At 37.1% G+C, this 20,816-nt stretch overlaps 1 protein-coding gene across 2 annotated transcripts in view; it reads right to left on the bottom strand.

Moving 5' to 3' along the window:
* Window positions 1-8,718, bottom strand: part of LOC145668849 (uncharacterized) — a 276,188-nt gene extending 267,470 nt beyond the window's left edge. The window contains exon 1 of one of the 2 annotated variants that reach the window (XM_081737052.1): window positions 8,519-8,718. The gene's annotated coding sequence lies outside the window, so the exon portion shown is untranslated. The remainder of the gene's footprint in view (window positions 1-8,518) is intronic. The other variant, XM_081737054.1, reaches the window with a different exon arrangement.
* Window positions 8,719-20,816: the final 12,098 nt, after the last annotated feature.

Here is a 20,816-nt window from a genome sequence, read left to right as displayed (position 1 = left end):
CCTGAGCAAAAAATAAAATGGCACTAATTGCGCAAAGATGGTCATTCACATAATGGGAGGTTACGGTTCAAAGACCATTTAAAAAATATATAGCCTATCTTTTCAAAACTTTACTCATAAGTATTCTCTCTCAGAAACTGTACAGCTTGTTCTTACACATGAATGTTAGGACTGTCGTATTAAATTACTAGTAACTGAACTATTAATTAAATTAATAATAACTTAACCATTATTTATTAAATTACTAGTAACTTAACTACCTATTATTTATTAAAGGTGATTTGTTTTAGTAATATTTTATTTTTTAATTAAGGCAATGCAGTTTCAAAGCCAGAATGAATGGCATTTTAAGTATTAGATGTTTTGTTAATGCAATGCTTTTGAGGTGATTAACTGAATAATAGCTTACAAAATTTTATACTCACAAAATGGTATTTAACTGTAAATAATTGTGTCTAATACTACGTCAACGGTTTTACAATTTATGAAAGACAACCAGAAAGACTAAAAATAAAATAAAACCAGTTAGTAGTAGGGCCTATCTACAAAATGTCATTAAATGAATTATAAACTGCTTTTAAACCTTTTCTTATAGCCTAGAAATTTGGGTTATGTAGCTTATGACGTCATAATCGCTACGCACTCAAAATTTATTCTCATAACGCCATAAATCGCTGGGAACCCAAAATTCATTCTTATGACGGCATAATCGCTGTGCATCCAAATTTATTCTTATGACGTCATAATCGCTGAGCACCCAAATTTATTCTCCAAACGAAAGGTCTTAAAAACAAATACTACAATTATTATCCGGCTCACTTTTGTATCGTGTATGTTCTTAGTTGTCTTTTAAGTTATTTACTTTTAAAAAAAAAGTGAATGTAAACTTAGCGGAGAACCTTAGCAACAATTCCGAGCATTCACGTTGCTAATTGATGGGTTAACGCCTACAACAAGTTCAAAAGTTTAGCCGAGGGACGCAGCATCGCAATCTGCAGTCAGTACCAAACTAAATAATGCTGGTGGAATACTTGTAATGGTCAACTTAAAACTTGTGGACATATTTCTGACCTTGCAGTCACATCTCCCATAAACAAAACAATATCGTACGAATATATCCACAAAACTTGGGATAACATGTTAAAAGATATTGGAACTGAATTGTACTCTATTTCTTCGTCACGCTACTTCTCTATATGCACACACCTTTACAAGTTTACATCATACAGTGTGAAGAATTTACGCGCACACCAAGTGCTGAAAAACAAGCACTTTCAACAATTGTCCTTTACCAATTTCAACATACAAAGTCGTACCCAAGAAAGGAACGTAGGGGGACATACCCCCTTCTTTCTACATTTCCTAGCTTATAAGGGATAAACTGCATTTTTAAACTTTTTTTCCTTCCATTCTGCATTCTTTTCGAAATCTCTCTCTCGTAAAAGCTTTCAGATCTAGATCTATTTAATCACTACAGCACTGGCGTACACAACTGGAGGGGCGAGTTTTCATTCCCCTTTTAATAAGATCTTATGATAAACAAACAATTACCATACTAAGATATCTATACGAAAGTCACTTACGTCCTGAAACGATATGACCTTGGGTGCTTGACACCCTCCCCCCTTAAGAAATCTGTGTGTACGCCACTGCACTGCAGATTGAGAATTTGTGAGATAATAAAACGTTCAGTGTGAAGGAAAGTCGGGGATGGGTTGAGGTTTTCTTCCTTGCAAGTAGTCTTCCTAATTCTGCTCTGAAACACCATACTATACTTCGGAGGCTACGTGGTCTGCAATGAATAGTGGTACTAATTCTTCACTATTGCCGTAAAACCAATTCTCAACACCGTAGACATATAGTATTTTTTAAAATTGAAAAATACACAAAACTTTTAAAAACATGCTCCCACGCCAGGAAAAGGATAGTAAGATGTTTTTTTTATTTCTTCTATGAATTAATAATTTACTCCCTTGCATTCTGATGAACATTAATCGCTGTATACAGAGCCAAACATCTTACTTACTCTGGTCTTTCCTTTATTTTTAATCTCGTCAACTAGAGAAGTAAGATCTGTAGCATTCAATATGACAAGTCTATTTCTCCCACAACGGATTAGGAAAATTCATAAGATCTTAATAAAACTTAGCGTATGCTTTCTGCGAAGTTCCCCAAATAGACATTGCTTGAGGTCGAAATAAGCTAAGAATAAGGACTAAAATTAATAGCTAACAAGCTTGCGCACACATATAATGCGACAACAAAACAGAATTCCACGGTAACTCCTTAAAAATAAATATATGGCGCGTATTTCTTTTTCAGCATTCCTCTACTGTTTGGGGCTAAAATTGATTGAGAACAAGAGTAGATATATTCCCACCTGTAAAAACTATGTTCTATGAGAAATTTCCTTTGAAAAAGTTTTTTTTTTCTTTCTTACTTTATCAAGATCAAATAGGAGTAAAGGGTGTGAACTTATCCCCACGTTTTGAAAAACGTAACGATAAAATTCATAAAACTCCCTACTTTCAAGAAACCTACCTGGGGCTGAAATTAGTGAAGGGACAGGGGGACCAATTCCTCCTAAATTATATAAACACTTTTGCTCACCTTAAAAAAAATTTAAAAAAAAAAAAAATATATATATATATGGATACTTTTTAAAATATCAGGAACTGGTATTCTCGAAAGATATCGACTCAATATGTATTTTTCTGACCCACCTGTTTCACGATAACTTGCGTAAATTTCGTCCTATTCTTTGATGAAACATGACGTATGCTTCTCTTTGGGCTGAGGAAGTAACCTTATCGACTTAAATTCAAACTGGATAATAAAAGGATAAAATTAACATTACGTTGAAAATGTGCGCACATACATAACATAAAGTGACTAACAAAATAATATTCGTAAATAAAATGAAATGGAATTTACGGACTTATGCCCCAGGAATATGCCGTTTAGGCTAAAGGGGAGGAATGAAAGTCAATGATATGAAATAACTGGTGGAATGAGTGTAGGAGGAAACGGGAGAACCTCGAGAAAACCCACGAAAATTCACGGTGCTGTTCACCACAAATTCCCATAACCGGGAAGCGAACCAGGGACCCCTCAGACAACAGGTGAGCATTTTACCACTGAGCTAAGTGCCTTCTCACATGAACAATTAAGATTTACCCGGAGTAAAATTATGCATTTTTTAGTAATTGCCGAAATTTTCAATGGGAACTTCGATCTTCCTCAGTGGCATTTCTTAAAACTCCTACAGCAAATCCTTCACATCAGGATATCCACCACGGTTGCGGCATTGAAGTGTCAAAACAAAAACGTTCCTTCGTGTGTCTTGATGCATCTATAGCACAAGGATAAAGGATAGATGCCCTGTGATGTGAGGAGTCCGTTGCAAAAGCTACAGAAAATGCTTCTGAGAAATATGGGAACTCCTATTAAAATTCTTGGCAATTAGGCCACTAAATGACAGAGTATACCAGCACGATTAGTCGAGGTGAATATGCGTAATCATGTATGCGTCACATCACTTCGTAAATATTTTCCAGTATTGATGCAATAAGATGCATATTCCCAGTCTTTCCTACGAACGACTCAACTTTATTTCGACACTTTTGATGACCAAGAAAAACTCCAAAAGCTGCATATTCGATTCCAAATATAGCTACGACGTAAAGAAAGCATAGGCCAGTTGGATGGCTTATATTTATTTTAATGCAATATTCTTTTTGTCTCTCTTTAGATCTTTACTTTTTCTGTTTCACAAATTTAGACAAATATTACAATACCATCTTTCAACATAATGTTAATAAACCTACTGCATATAAAAAGCAAAAATAGTTAATAGCAGGTTTTCTACAAAATAGGCCTACCACATCTTCATGAAACACGGGAGCCACAATCACTCATAGGGCAAGAAAATTAAATCACTCCCGGTTTTAATACAGGGATGAATGACCTATGACGTGATGAGTTTCTGTAGAAGCTTAAATAAAACGCTACTGAGGACGAGACGAGTTTTCATTGTAAATTAACAACGAAACGATAGATGCCAAGATTAGTATAATTATTACGTAGTTTTGTGTAAACTGACCTTTGGACCTTAGTGTCCACCCCACGCCACCTCTATTTAAAAAAACTTCTACCCTTGACTATCACTACTCCTTAACATAAAAAAAAACTAACAAATAATAAAATAACTATAATAACTAACTCCATGGCCTATGGAACCCGAAGGTTCAATGCCACGTTCACAAAAGCTCTCCACTGACTTCTATCCCTAGCAAACTGTATCCAGCTTCCACTTTGTATTCCTATTTCTGGGAGATCCATCTTAATATTGCCCTCTCTCTGCGTCTAGGTCTTTCTGATAGACGTTTTCCGATTGGACTTTCAGTTAAAACTTTGAAAGCGTTCCTACCTTCTTCCATTCTGGCTACATGACCTGCCCACCTAAGCCTCCTAGATTTGATGACTAACAATGTTTAGTGAACGATATAAATAATGTAGTTCCTCGTCATGAAGTTTCCGCCATTCCACATTCCCCTTCTCCTGGGTCCCAATATTCGTCTCAGGTTCTTGTTCTCAAATACTTTGTCTACGTTCTTCCCTCAGATACTAAAGTTAGTTTAATGTCCTTCGAGCATGCCCTTTCGGCTAAAGGAAAAGGAATGATTGATGAAAGTGAATGATCATGAAATTAATGTTTTTGTGGTCTCCCGCAAGAAATCGAACCCGAGACCACGTGTACCAAACACGTATGCACTAGACCAGTAAGGTAACTAAAACATTTTTTACACAATAAAGCACTGAATTCAATTTATCTGTATACAATTTGTTCATGACAGTACTTCGCTATCTATTGAAGCTTAAAAAAAATACTACTTATAGTCAAGTATATTCTTCCTTCCCAGTAAATACGTAAAACAACCACTACCATTACACACAATACAGGACGCACTGAAAAAACTGGATATCATGAGAGTCACAATATATACATAAATATTTAATATAAATAGGGGCCAATGTTCAGCAGAAGGAGTCAAGAATTGTTTTTCTAAGAAACGTTTCAATTTCGGCAATATCTCTTCAGATTAGGTTAGTTTACGTTAGTGTAGGGGCCCAGCATAATTTTCAAAAAGATAGTAGAATTTTGATTATTTCTACTAATATTAGGTTTGGGTTAGATTTGGTAACGTTATGTTAGGTCTAAGTACTTGTATCAGCCATTTCTCCTGTAAATTTTGTGTTTTACGTGCTTCTGGACCCCTTCTGCTAAATATAACCTAAATAAGAACCACAAGAAAGAAATAAAAACAAATTTTCACCACTGCCCCATCCTCAACATGTCTTCCCTTATACTTTAGACGTCAGAAAACGAATGCACGCAATTTAGCACGATGTTCTCTCTGTTAATTTGCTCATCAAAGAACGACCCTGTAATTCTGTGCACACGGAAATTAATTACATGACTGAAACAACTACGAGCATTTCTTCTCTATGATTAAATGGTCCCCTGCTGAATCGAACTAATTGACCTTCACTCCATCAGAGTGAATTGCAAAGGAAAGGATGTGAGGTTTGTCTTATCTGAGCATGTAATTTAACTTCTTCCAAAGGAAATTTATTTCGGACACTCTCCTTATAAGTTTCATAATACACGCAGAAACTCTTGGGGATGCACAATAAGAAGTGTTGTGTTAACTTACACGCATGTGTGGTTCAAATAATTTTAACTTCCATATGAATATATCAGAATCATGTCAACGACCTACGTTTGGCTTGAAAATGTTAAAATACTAAATTTTCAGAGGTACCCAAATATTTAATATATATATATATAGTGTGGATAGCGTGAAGCTTAATACCTTTATAATTAAGCACATGTCGAGATTGATTTCTTGAATAAAAGACAGAAGATAAATAAACATCTAAAACACCTGAAAATGAAGTGGATCTGAGTTTCGACGTCTTATGGCACTTCTAGGTAGCCTATATGAAGCAAAATATCATGAATATCTCCCCCAAGCATGAAAATGACATTTCTAGGGATGCGATAAATGTCAGTAAGCAGGAAAAGGTTTATACTTTTTTTTAAACGTATTTCTCGAATAATACTACGAGACCCCATAATTAAGAAAAGACAGAAATATTTTGTGTAAGTAGTACAAAAAAAAAAAAAAAAAAAAAAAAAGGCAAACGACGAAAGACTACTTGAGAAAGTATTGTTTTTTTACTGCATCCGTTTCTGAAAATGTCATATAGAGATATCAATTACATAAAACTGCATAGTACACACTTTCGAACACAATTCAGGAAGTTATAACACAAAAACCAGGCTATACGTCAAACAATAGGCTATTCCTCCAATACAATCTTAAATAAATATAGCAGGTACCAGTACAGAATAATAAGACCTATTTAAAAAAATTGTCTTCTAAATTATAAAATGCTTCTGTTAATAGTAGATTAATTTAGTTTTAAATACCTCGACGTTTGACACAGATTTCGATAGTTCAGGAAACATTAACCCCGGAGCATTTGCCTATCAAGCCATAACTATGCTTGCTGGTAACGATTTTGAATGAAAACACTTACCATACTAATGCAAAACAAATTATTTTTCGCCAATTCGTTGTTGACTACCATGCAACACAAAACTGTTATGTTTACAAATAACTTTTGATTTATAAAAAAAGAATTTTATTTCGCAAATTGTACATGAATATTGACGATGTTTATCGAATACCGGTATATTAAAAAAATATAGCGGCTAATATATTGACTATATTTCTCTTACAATTTTGCTCTGTGTACGAACAAGCAGCCATCATTATCATAATGTCAGGAACGATAATTTTAGGGTTCAGGCGAAATAAATCTACAACTACCGCCCATATACGGAAAAGGGCGCAATGACCTCGCTTTATGAAGACCTAGTTTCGGTAATAGTCGCCTACATATTTCGTACCACATTTCTTATTCTCTATAAATCCATACACCTGAGAAAACACCGAGTTGTTCACTATTTAAAACGAGATGCAATAATATTAATCATAATTCTATTGCTTGTTTAAATTCCATAGGGTAGAGCGCTCGCTTAACATTTGAACGACCATGTTGGGAAAGCTCGTCTCCTTCCGGACTTGTTTGATTTTAATGTCTATTGCTATTCACACAGCATAAACCCATAGCTTTATTGTAAGATGCAAAATTTTGCCAACATGAACGGTAATTACGCAATAACAATATTAAATGCCTCACCGCTAGCATCTTTGCGGCAAAAGAAAGAAAAAGAAAGCAATAACCACAACCTCTAATATAATTAAGCGTACACACAAGGAGAGTAGGATGTTGCTACGCAAATGTGAACACCACTGCGTATTTACAACTATAAAGGGCACTACAAATCTTAGTAAACTTTTTCGTATTTTCCTAACGACGCTGCTATGAAACTATCGACGCACGACCGCCATGTAAACGAGGCTCCACATCCATGCAGTGACACCAGCTCCTATCACTTTGCCCGTCGAAATGGTTTGCCGCACTGCGGCGTCGCTAGTAGATGCCTATGTAACACAATAGTAAACCAAGATAAAACACATCCCAAATTTACAAAATAGACAAAACCTACATAAGTAACTATAGTGACTATAATGTGTTCAATATCCAAATAAAGAAGTCTACAGAAAATATACTCCTTTAATACATAATAATAATAATAAAAAAAAAGCAACTGCCAATATCACAATATTGATACTACCCGCCTTTATTATATGACTTTTCTAGCATGGTCCTACATTAACGTTACGGATACTACGAGCACGTAATAATTATACCCTCACAAATAATAATAATTTGTGATACTGTCTGAAGTACGCATAGAGCTGTCAATCTTCGATCGTAACTTCGCGGTGACCTACATTTTTGTGTTACATTCCAAAATGAGGGTTAATTGCAACCCACAAACACATATTAGTACTTTGAATGTTATATTACAAAAATGCTGAGCATTATAGAAAAATCCAAAGTTAAATTTGCACACGGATACATAGATACATTTAAATGTCTTCAATAACGTACTACGAATATGTAAATAAATTACATCGTTTCGAAATATTTTTAGTATCGCTAATTTAAGATGCATCTTAAACCGAATAAAAGGTTTATTTTTCGTATCTGAATTTTTAAGTCCACTCTCCAATTTCCAAACTTCGACGGGAAAAAAAATCAATGCCAATGCATAGGGGTGGGGGATCCATTTCAGGGTCACAATAATTATGACATATTTTCGTTTCCTTATTTCAAATGAACGCGAAATTAAATTGAGGGACGTAAGAGAAGCCCAACTTCTCAAAATTTTTCGTTATTATAATATGTAAAATATATCCACTCAACGTTAAACTGAATAAAGAAGTCAGTAACCTTCCTCCCCCTGCATTTTTAGTGTAGACTCGCCTGGTTGTAGTCTCGCCCTTAGTAGAACACTCAAAGAAACAGGCACACTTACCAGGTTTGTCCTTATAAATCCAGAATATGAAGATATCGAACTAAAATTTCACGACACACACATTATAAGCACAGTCAATATCCTATATTCGTAAACGCACTTTACTCACATACGAAGCTACCCCACTGTTCGAAACAAAAATATTAGTGAAATCGCCTCGATCTCCTTCCCCAGTTCCTACTTTGTCTGTAAGCAACTCCGTAGCCACTCCTTCAACTAGTGATTCGTCCGTGGTTTGCAAGACGAGCCAATCAGAGAGCGCGACATAGAAGCAGTCAGGAATTGATCAAAAGGCGGAGTTGTCTTCCCGTTGTCTGGAATGATTTATTGAATTGAAGCCAGGGAAAAGGGAGAAAGGTTATCTCGCTCTTTACAGATTCCCCTCCCCTGTTTTTGGAAGGGGAAGATCTTTTTTGTTAAAAAAAGAATGTCCTTTCGGCTCCACAGAGGTGGAAATGCTGGTATTGAAGTAAAATAACAAGCACGAAAAGTCCCCAACATTTGAAGGTTTTATTTATCATGCAATATATTTAAAAGAGATCCTATATAATATAGAGTCCCTTCCAACCAAACCTCGCGGCATGACACAAGCCAGGAAGTAAAAAGGTTTCTGCGCAAGTTATTCGGTCCAATGAAGTCTGCGCAGTTTGTAAGGGTACGCAGGGTTGGGCAAAACAAAACTTGGTAAACGTGGTATTTCCACGTAGACAGCGGGGGAACGGGAATCGTTTACAATTGGTTTTCAAAGGTATCGGATGTGAAAGGCGACTGGGCAGATGACGTCACCACCTCTTGGGAGGTAGAGCAGTAGGAGTAGGGAGAGAGAGAGAGAGAAACTATATAGAGGAAGTTAACTAACCATTAGCATGATGGAACATGGGAAGACTGTAATTTGAATGATGGGAAGCAGTAATTTGTTACGTAGATAAATGAAGCTGTATTATGAATTTTTATTGGGCAATATACCTAGATGGAACTTTTTTCACTCGTAATGAAGGGAGTGAAAGAGAGTTTGCACAAAGCTTCTGCACGCCTGCCTATTGAAGCAGGTGGATTGCAGAGCTCATTTCCTCTCACGAGTGGACACGTAAGCAAACCAGTGGACTACGCCCAATCGCTGCAGCATATATACTGAGTGTATTATGTACGCACACACACACACACACACACACACATATATATATATATATATATATATATATATATATATATATATATATATATATATATATATATATATATATATATATATATATATATCATACGTGGTTGCATGTAAAGGTATGCCTGAAATATTATAATACAATATATGCTTGCGATTCAATCAGGGGCGTCATTTCAGACTTCGCTTGAGGGGGGCAAGAGCACCATTGACAGAAGACTTTCACGTTTTGTACTACTATATTAGTAGACAATCGATATTAGTATATTAGTAGACAATCGATTAAAGTATATGTATTCTTCAAACTGTTGGGGGGCATTGCCCCTCCTGCCCCCTAAATGACGCCTCTGGATTCAATGCCTCAATCATCTTACGTGGAGAAGAGAAAAAAATCTGGGATGATTTTTCATACAAGAAAAATAAAGTCATGGGAAATTAACTTTGTAAACATTTACAGGATGTGAGGTAATAACCATATAAAAAATTAATGTGTTAATTATACACAAGTTAAAAAGACACACGGGCATCATATCTCTCCTTAGTTATGTTACCCATTTATTATAATATCATTTATGATCAAACAAGAGATTCAGGTCGTATGATGCCATTTTATACCGGAAGTATTAATGACTATTATAATGTATAGTACGACGGAAGTTGTCCAAGGTCCATGTTTTTTTCTCAGAAACAATCGGGTGGAAGGAATAGAAGTAGCCTATATAGTTACTCAAGAAACAAGGAAATCGTTTAATATGGCAGGTTTGAGAATTTGCTTATATTTCAGTTTCAGGGGGACCTGACCCCAACATCCCCCTCAATACCGCGAAGCCGAAAGAGAGACAAAAGTCAGTCTAAAGTCGTTATATTCAAATTCTGAGATACCTTAGGTCTTACCCACCTGAGCAAATGAACAATGTTTACTCATTTGCTCAATGTATATTTTGTCATTGAAGTCATATCTTGACATCCATCTACTGAGAATGAGGTTAAAAAAAAACATTCAAGGTGGTCTAACGTGGGACTCGAACCCGGAATTTCCATAAGTTAACGATCCATTGTTAGAAAATGGGAGGAAAAAGGAAAGGTCCCAAGAAGAGAGAAGGATACCATATTATTCGCTAAAGACTCAATGGCTGGGTTCGAACCAGGGACCCCTTTCACCAGAGGTCAGTGCTATAGAGCAAGAAATGTGAGCCAATTTCCTTCGCCTTGGGTACTAAAGTAAAATACTTTGGTTCGAGGCAGAGATTTCAGCGAAGGACATCATATTATTCGCTAAAGACTCAATAGCTGGGTTCGAATCATGGATTTCTTGCATTAGAGGTGAGAGCTATATAAATCAAGAAACGTGAGCCGATTTCTTCACCCTTGGTACTAAAGTAAAATACTTAGGTTAGAAGTGGAAATTTCATATACTTTTAGCCAGGGAGGGAGAGGAAAGCAAAGCTTCCAACTGAACCTATGTCGAGACTATCCTAAGTTCCAAAATACAGCAAACAAACACATGCTATGTGCCAGTGTTGCCACAATCATTGGTCTGGAGTGGGCTGAAAAATAGTACCAAATTGAAACAAAAAGGGCTGAATTCATTATTTTATACCAGTGTAATACATGGCTCTATAATAACACGAAACTAAAAGAGGTAAAGTTCTAGAATCCCCACCCCTCTTCCAAGTCCAAATCAAGAAAGTGCTCTTTTCAAAAATTATTTTTTAAAAACATCCAAATAGCAGGACCCAATGGCGTAACAATGGCTTTTGGCGCCCCTAAGCAAAATACCTAGTGGCACCCCTCACCCATTTAATAGACCAATGTATGACCATCTGTAACTTACGTGTATGCGCCACATCCCACATTTGACTAGCTTTGGGCATTGTTGCCAATATGAGATTTTTCTTTCCGCTAAAACAGGGCTAAAAATTCGCTAACTGAAAAAAAAAAAAGTTATCGTCTACAAAAATGCTGTAAGTAATATTGCAATCGGTATTTAAGAAGATCAGCTAACTATTACTCTCCAATAATGTTGATTTTAGAGCCTAAATAGGTCAGTATCGTCCTCATCCATTTAACACTACGTCATCTCAGTCAATATCAGGCACGGACGAAGGCAAAATTTTCACCCTGCCAATGAGTCTTAGCCCCCCCCCCCACCTAGTCCTAGCCTATATTTTACATTTTATTACAGTGATGTTAGAAAATATGTTCGAAAATTTATTTTTCGGTGCTCATTTGGGCGCCCCTGACGTTAGCGTCCCGGGCAGTTGCCCGGTTTGCCCAACCTTTGGTGCTTGGAGAATTTGTCGTTATTGTTGAAAGCCTGTTGCGCAGGGGAATTTTATTTATAGTTAGTAAGTTCAGTATATGTAATATAGGACAGGTATCGTATTACGGTAATAATTAACTACCAGAAGGATTAATTTCTTAATCATACAGTGCTATAACCTCGACGAGTTTGAAAGTGAAAGTGTTTGAAACTGAAGACCACGAAAACTTGGGGCTCCATTTATATAATTTGTTTCTTTTTTATTAAAAACCTGGGGCTCTCCCTAATATACCGAAACGTCCTGCGCCCGTAGGCAATGCCTACCCTGCCTACCCTATTGCTACGCCGCTGGGAGGACTCCAAACAACCGTGGAAGTAGATTAAACTTTTCTCGCACGTAGGAAGTATAACAGAGGCCGCGAATTAAGAGAAAACAGTTATCATCTTCGGTATGTATTGCAAGGAAACCAAACGCGCCTCTATTTCAGTGACCATAAATCAAAACAGTATTATGGCCATATATATATATATATATATATATATATATATATATATATATATATATATATATATATATATATATATATATATATATATATAACGAGAAACAAATCAATTATCTCCGAGTTCGCTCCTCATGACATCACACAGTATGAGTAACGTGAGATGTAGGAAAAGTCTTACTGACACTTTTGAAAATGTGACAAGTATTTGTTAAGTGGTGCTGAATTGGGTAGAATTGTACCAACTTTTTCACAAAAGGGGCTGAAAATGCCAGCGTGGTACCAACGGGCCGATGAATGACAAAAAGGGCTGAATTTGGTACAATTGTACCAAGTGTGGCAACAGTGCTATGTGCAATATCATTAATGATACTGGCTGCTATCTGTTATTACTCAAGTTAATTAATTAAACGTCCCCACGCTTATGTTTCGAAGGGTAAAGGGAACAACGACAAAGCAATATAAAGAAATGGTTAATATAAATTGATAAAATAGCCTACAACAAAATGGACAGTGTTTCATGTCCAGTGGCGTATTTAGGGGGGCTTCCAGGCTTAAGCCCCCCCGAAACAAAATCGTAAATACGCCACTGCTCATGTCTATACATGAATAGATCCTATAGTAATTAGTGGACACGATAGACTCTCTATAGTCAATAGTAAGGTTGTATTGCGTTTGGCAATTAGGGGCGTTATTTAGGGAGGGCAGGAGGGGACAATTGCCCCTCCCAAGAGTTTGAGGAATACTAATGCTTTAATCGATTGTCTACTAATAAACTAGTACAAAACGTGAAAGCTTTATGTTGGTGGTGCTCTTGCCCCCCTCAAGCGAAGTCTGAAATGACGCCCCTGTTGACAATTCCAGGGGTTTAGTCAGGAGTGTAGGGTGGAGAAATTGACCTCTCTGAGTTATATATATATATATATATATATATATATATATATATATATATATATATATATTAAAATTTTTAGTAGGGTGTATAATAATATAGATTATATTAATGAAAAAGGTACGACTCTACTCACATCAGTAGAGAATCTGGTCCTTCCCCTCTTCCCAGTGGCGGTTTTAGCGGGTAGGCTGAATAGGCACCGGCCTACCCAAGAATTAAAAAAAAATACATAAACGCTAAAAGATACAAAAAAAGAGTAAATATAGGGGTCTACTTTCCACTATCTATATTAATGGTCAATCACTACTGTAAAAGTAATTTCCTACTGTCATTAATCAATCAAATGTGTACATATGCATCCATAAGCGAAGGAGCGGGCCTACCCAAAATTAAAATTCTAAAGCCGCCTCTGCCTCTTCCCATGCGAAATCTTGAAAGGATCGTTTCTGGATGATTCTACAAGTTGCGTAATGAATTTCAGATATAATGCAGGGGTAAATGTGAAGGGTAACGCGGTGGAGCGTCGTTCCCCCACTTCTAAAAAAACTGAGACCCGTGTTCGATTCCCAGTGGGAGCTCATGTGGTGCAGATTCCATGTTAATCAGTAGATCCACATCTCATATAGCCTCACTGCTGAACGGGACGTTAAACTCGAAATCAACTCAACTTCCAAGAAATATCTATGGCGTCCCTCAACTTCCTAAAAAAAATAAAAAAAAATACAATGGGTAAAGTTAGGCACGGGAGACGGTGTGACGTCATGCATTCCCGTCCCGTGCCTTATTAGATCCACTTTTACCCCTGATATAATGCAACGCTGGTATTAAAAAAAGGGGGAAGGTGACACACTCAGAGTTATACCAGAGTCCAGAATATTAATAAATGGGGAATGACTCATATCACAAACAATTCAGACGAACAGCGGATGTTTTGGACAGTGATGTACAGGCTTCAAATGGTTCATAGAATTACCCTACAGGTACAGTGTAAGAAACAAAGCAATTATAGTATTAATTGTAATTATGGACTTTAAAAAATAATTTGTTCTTCAAAATTTAATTCAAAATAATTTATTTTTAAAAATTTATTTATTGCAATATTTTTAAAAGGACGAGTTTACTTCCAAAATCTTTCGGCCTGATACTAAAATATTACGCCACTGGTAAGCCGTTCATGGCATCTATGAAAGAAGTAATGTATCAACTTGAGCTGTGTAGCTGCCTCAGTTCGTTGGAGACAGTTGTTTGAATCAGTCATTGTGTGTTAAGTTAGGATACTGCATAACATTGTTCCAGTCTAGATAGTTACTGTTGCCAAGGCTGCAGTGAAAGTTTGTGGGTTGGAGATTTAACACTGTAGCTATGGCAACAATACCCTGTGGACTGAAAGCATTTTCATGTTGGGTGCAAGTTCAAGGTACAACTAAAACCTGTGACAAACATCTTGACATTTCAGCTAAACGAATAAAACGCAAGCTCTGACGCGATGTTGCCGAATTCTAAGGGGTATGGCTATAGCTAAGCAGACAAACTACAGCGCGATCAGGTGGCAGAGGATAGACGTGGATGTGTACAAAATAAACATGGCAATACCGCTGGCCTCTCATTTGCTAGCAGCGTTTAAAGGGAACATTGAGCGCTGCCTTCAAATGCCAAGATGTTTATCAAGCCGTTTAATTCAACTGCTTTCAACGAACTGACGCAGCTAGCACTTGAAACTGATACATTATTTATTTCATACATGGCACTATAGGCCATGAATACATTATTTCTTCCATAGATGGCACTATACGCCATGAATACATTATTTCTTCTATAGATGGCACTATATGCCATGAATACATTTCTTCCATAGATAGCACTATGTGTCAATGAATACATTATTTTTCCCTAGATAGCACTATATGCCATGAATACATTATTTCTTCCATAGATGGCACTAATGCATTATTTCTTCCATAGATGGCACTATACGCCATGAATACATTATTTCTTCCATACATGGCACTATATGTCATGAATACATTATTTCTTCCATAGACGAAACTATATGTCATGAATACATTATTTCTTCCATAGATGGCAGCATCAATACATTATTTCTTCCGTTCATGGCACTACATCTCATGAACGACTTCTTAAGGGTGGAAGCTTTTTGAAAATACCCTTGTTCTCACAATAGTACTTTATATTCAGAGATAAAAGAGCTGAAAGGCAATGGAATAGAATATAGAACAGAATTATAGAATAGCAGTATAGCTGCTCTATTTTATGTTGCATTCTTATGGTGATTGTCGAAACTATTTCTATGAAGAGAGCATATGACATGGAGACTTGTTAGGCTAACAGTATATTAACAAGAGAACAGGACTACCCAGTAGTGTTGTCACACTTGGGTGCAATGTACCAACTTCAGTCTTTTCAATGTACCACGCTGCCATTTTCAGCCCCTTTTGTGAAAAAGTTGGTATAATTCTACCCAATTCAGTACCATTTAACAAATAATTGTCACATTTTCAAAAGTGTCAGTAATAGGGATGCGCACGAGTCGAGTCGAGACAGAATTTTCCTGAGAAAATTCGAGTCGAGACACAGCTCTTCCAATAGAAAAATATACGTTTTTCGAGTCGATACATCACTTTTACAGCACATTTTCGAGACGAGACAGCCTCAAATCTTGTCTTGTGCGCATCCCTAGTCAGTAAGACTTTTCCTACATTTCACGTTACTTAGGTCTATAGGTCTACTGTGTGTTTGTTGAACTCTTAAATGCTGTTGAACACTCATTCTGTGACGTTGCACCGCATAACGCTACGAACTTTGTGTGGAAAATTCGTAATTCGAACTATATTGGAAAACAAATGATGCTAGATGGGCGCATCCCCGCCGCGCATGAAGGAGGTGAGAAAGAAGCAGTGTGGTGGAAATTTTAGCTTGAAATCTTAAAATAAATAAATAAATAAATAAAGTGTTGAATGTTCTCAAGAAGACCAGCTTGTGCTCAAGTAGACAATTTATGTGCTGTTGCAAAAATTCTACACCAAAATGATAATAGCACGAAAAAAATACATTGACGTAGTTCCCGGCTTACCGGGCTAAGTTGTTTACTAGTGACGCCTTCTGACGAATATAAAGATACCCGAACATTTCCGCGTTAGATCTATATCGACTCGTTAGGTATTACACTGGTATAAAATAATGAATTCAGCCCTTTTTGTTTCAATTTGGTACCATTTTTCAGCTCATTCCAGAGCTAGGACTGTGGCAACACTGCCACCCAGTCGAGACAAGAGAAGAGGTGGACAGAGAGGCTTTGGACAGGCATTTGTCTAGCACGTTCCCGGGTAAACATACGATACGAGGCTTGGTTCCGTTGTTCACAGCTTCCTTCCTGCCTTGCGTCTCGGATTAGATATCCTGTCCTCTTGTAAATATGAGGTGTGTTCAAAAATTATCGAACCTTATTCCCCCCCCCCTTCCGCTTAAACCAATGAAGCGCGGGAGACACTCATGCGCAGTCGTGACAGGAAGCGTCAGTCTCTAGCAGTCGGCCAACGAGTGAAGACGTGTACTGAGCTGTCGTCGGATTTCAGTTTTATATATATATATATAATTTTTATTTTTATTTTTATTTTTATTTTATTTATTTATTTATTTATTTATTTTTTTATTTTTTTTTTTTGTAAAATGACAGAAAAATTTAAGCAGCGATATTGTATCAAATTTTGCCAAAAAGCCTTTCAATATCCAAGCGGAAACCATTTAACCGGATCGGTACATTCAATTTTGAACGAGAATTTGGACATGGGGAGAATGTCCGCGAAATTTGATTCAGGCTTTCATCGCCAAACACAACATTCCTGTGTGTCGTCAGGCTCCCTACTTATTCGACATGTTTCCGTATGACTTTTGGTTATTTCCCAAGCTGAAAATGCTACTAAAAGGGACCCGATTTGAAATCTTTAAGTTTTACGTCCCACGGTTATGCCGGTTAAGCTAAAAGAGACGGTGATGATGAGAGATGAGTGAAATGGTGAAAGTGGGAGGAAACGGGAGAACCCCGAGAAAACCCACGAGCACGGTGTTTGTCCACCACAAAGTGCACTTGGCGGGGGCTGGGATCGAACCCGGGACCCCAAGGTGAACGCTCTACCACTGAGCCACCGCGCCCCCAGGGACCCGATTTGAGTCAAGAGAAGACACAATGTGCAATCCGAAGACACGATTGCTCACCACCCAAAAACTGCGTTCCAAAAATATTTCCAACAATGGCGGGAGCGCTGGGAGAAGTGTATATGTTACCAAAGAGACTATTTTGAAGGGGATTAGTGTTTTGGATTTCCAAATCAATAAATGTGTTTTTGCCAATCAAAGGTTCGATACTTTTTCAACAAACTCGTATAAATGGCTAAGCCGTAGAGCTGGAAACTATTGCACCGAAAAAAATTAAAATATGGACGTGTCAGCAACTTTTACAATCTTATCTTCATTATTTAATTTTAATGAAGGTATTTTATGTTAAATGTGTAACTCTAGCCTAATGGGGCCCATAGACGATCCACGGTTGGTGCAAACACTGTGTTTGCACAAACACTCGACCATATTCTACACGATTCAACTATTTGCAAATACTTCAGTTCAATTTTGAAAATGAAAAAATGAAATGAAATCTTTAAGTTTTACGTCCCACGGTTATGCCGGTTAGGCTAAAGGAGACGGTGATGGTGAGAGATGAGTGAAATGGTGGAATGAAGAAAGTGGAAGGAAACGGGAGAACCCCGAGAAAACCCACGAGCACGGTGTTTGTCCACCACAAAGTACACACGGCGCGAGCTGGGATCGAACCAGGAACCCCAAGCACCGGAGATGAACGCTCTATCACTGAGCCACCGCGCCCCCCAGTTCAATTTTGAGTTTGATCGCATAAACATATCCACTGAAGCAGCTTGTTTAGCGATAGTAATTGCTTGTGCTTTGGAAGGGGAAAGACCCGCGAAACCAAAAAGGAAGAAGAGAGTGTGGATGAAAGGGTGGTTCAAGAAACGGTCTAGTTTAGTCATCAAAATTTAATTGCCGAGCTTGAAATAAGTTCGACTATGGACTTATTTACGAATGGATTCAACTATATTTGGTGAAATATTGGAAATGGTTACGTCTCTTATTCAAAAACAGGATACAAATATGAGAGATGCGATATATCCCGATCAGCAGAGGTTGTTTGCCACTTTGCGTATCTTGTGTCCGTAAACACGTAGGAGGACTTAAATTTGAAACAGCCATTGCACCCCAGACGCTTGGACAAATTATTATAGAAACATGTGAGGCCGCAATTTTCAGATTCTTGTTTTTACAATCTTCGCTCTTTACCTTCCACAGTTGAGGTAAATTTCGATAAAGTTCAATAAATTCTCTCCAGAATTCTTGAATCCTATTCATTGACGCCACAACGCAAGAAATAAGTTTTTATATACTAGGCCTCCTACTCGAGAAATAAATCTCGTGTTTGCACAAACATGCCCATACACGATCCATGTGATTGCGCAAACATCATGTTCGTGTAAATAATTTTCGAACGAGTTCGATGTGGAAAATGTTTGCACAAACGTTTGCGCAAACAGTTCATACAGCAGCATACACGATCACACTGTTTGCACAAACATCCTTGTTTGCACAAACCGTGGATCGTGTATGGGTCCTATAAAGGGACTTGTGTTAGTTAAGCTTCAAAGCAATGATATAATTGTTTACGTCCCACGATTACGGTTCGAAGCTAAGGAAGATGATGTTCCCGTTTATGTTGAAACTTGTATGAGTTACAGGGTTTACACGAAAATTAAACATGTCTACAGGAGGGAATTAGGGAGCACATTATTTTGCTGGTATTCCATGATCACGTCCCACAGGTTTTTCAGAGCTTCAAAATTCGAAGAAAGACACCGTACAACAGTGTTCTCAATCACATTATTAACTAACTAACTAACTAACTCTATGGCCTATGGAACCCGGAGGTTCAATGCCGCGTTCACAAAAGCTCTCCACTGACTTCTATTCTTAGCTAACTGCATCCAGTTTCTACTTTGTATTCCAATCTCTGCGAGATCCATTTTAATATTGTCCTTCCATCTGCGCCTAGGTCTTCCTAATGGTCGGTTTCCGATTGGTCTTCCAGTCAAGACTTTAAAAGCGTTTCTACTTTCTTCCATTCTAGCTACATGACCCGCCCACCTAAGCCTCCTAGACTTCACGACCCTAACAATGTTGGGTAAACCATATAAATTATGTAGTTCCTCGTTATGAAGTTTCCGTCATTCTCCATTCCCGTTCCTCTTGGGTCCGAATATTCGTCTCAGGATCTTGTTCTCAAATACTTTCAGTCTATGTTCTTCCCTCAGAGTAAGTGACCATGTTTCGCAGCCATACAAAACAACAGGCATGAGTATCGTTTTGTATGGCTGTATCACATTATTATTATTATTATTATTATTATTATTATTATTATTATTATTATTATTATTATTATTATTATTATTATTATTATTATTATTATTATTATTTATTCTACTTTTCGGCACGTCCTGGGAATAATCAGGTTTTCTCTTTCTTTTATATTTAGGATTGGTCATTGAAATGATTACCCAACGTTTCTCGATTTTCAGCTTCCTTTTTCTGAACTTAGATTCGATGTGAAATGTGGGTGCAACATGTTGAATGGGATAAAATAGACCCAGTGTTGCCAATTAAGTAATTTTATAATTAAATCTAATGTTTAGCTAATAAAAATGTAATTTAGCCATTCCCCATAATTTTGGCCAATTTCTTGTTCAATAAGTTGTCAATTTCTAGCCATTTGTATTTATCGGTAGTTGAATACTTTTCCCAAACAAAATTTCCCTAAAATTATGAATAAAATTACCATAAATACTATTATTTGCTATTCTGATGATCCTTTTGCTCGATGTAGTACTTTTACATTGCCATTTCACAATAATCTATTTTACGTATGTTTAGGGTTGCCAGACATCCCGGTTTTCCGGGACAGTCCCGGTTTTCAATGAAAGAATTAACTGTCCCGAAAAAGACTTTCGGGACGCCTGTTTGTCCCGGTTTTTGTTCTTCAGATTGAAAAAAAAAATACAACCTGTAAGAACTAGTATGTCTCACCTAAAAACCGAAGGTTTATGTAGCCAAAGAATTTTATTAAACAAACAACAAGGAGTTTGAAAATCACATCCATTGTTTCGTCCTATGGGGTTGTTTAGCTCCCGAAGGAGGAAAAACGATTTTAAAAATATTCAAGAGGGATTATATGTTATGGCAATAATCACTGGCGTCTCTGGCATTAATATTGAAGGGGGGGGGAATCAAAGAAAGTGATTTAAATGCTACTACCTAGCCCAACCTGTTTATTAACTTCGATTCCATTTGTTACCTTTCTGCTTACCTTCACGGACCCCCTAAGGTAGGGGAGGGTGGGG

The sequence above is a fragment of the Thermobia domestica genome, chromosome 13 (genome assembly GCF_964235325.1).
Source record: "Thermobia domestica chromosome 13, izTheDome1.hap1.1, whole genome shotgun sequence".
NCBI classification, from domain to species: Eukaryota; Metazoa; Arthropoda; class Insecta; order Zygentoma; family Lepismatidae; genus Thermobia; species Thermobia domestica.
The sequence above is the reverse complement of the archived record's forward strand: the minus strand, read 5'-3'. Positions and strand labels throughout refer to the sequence as shown.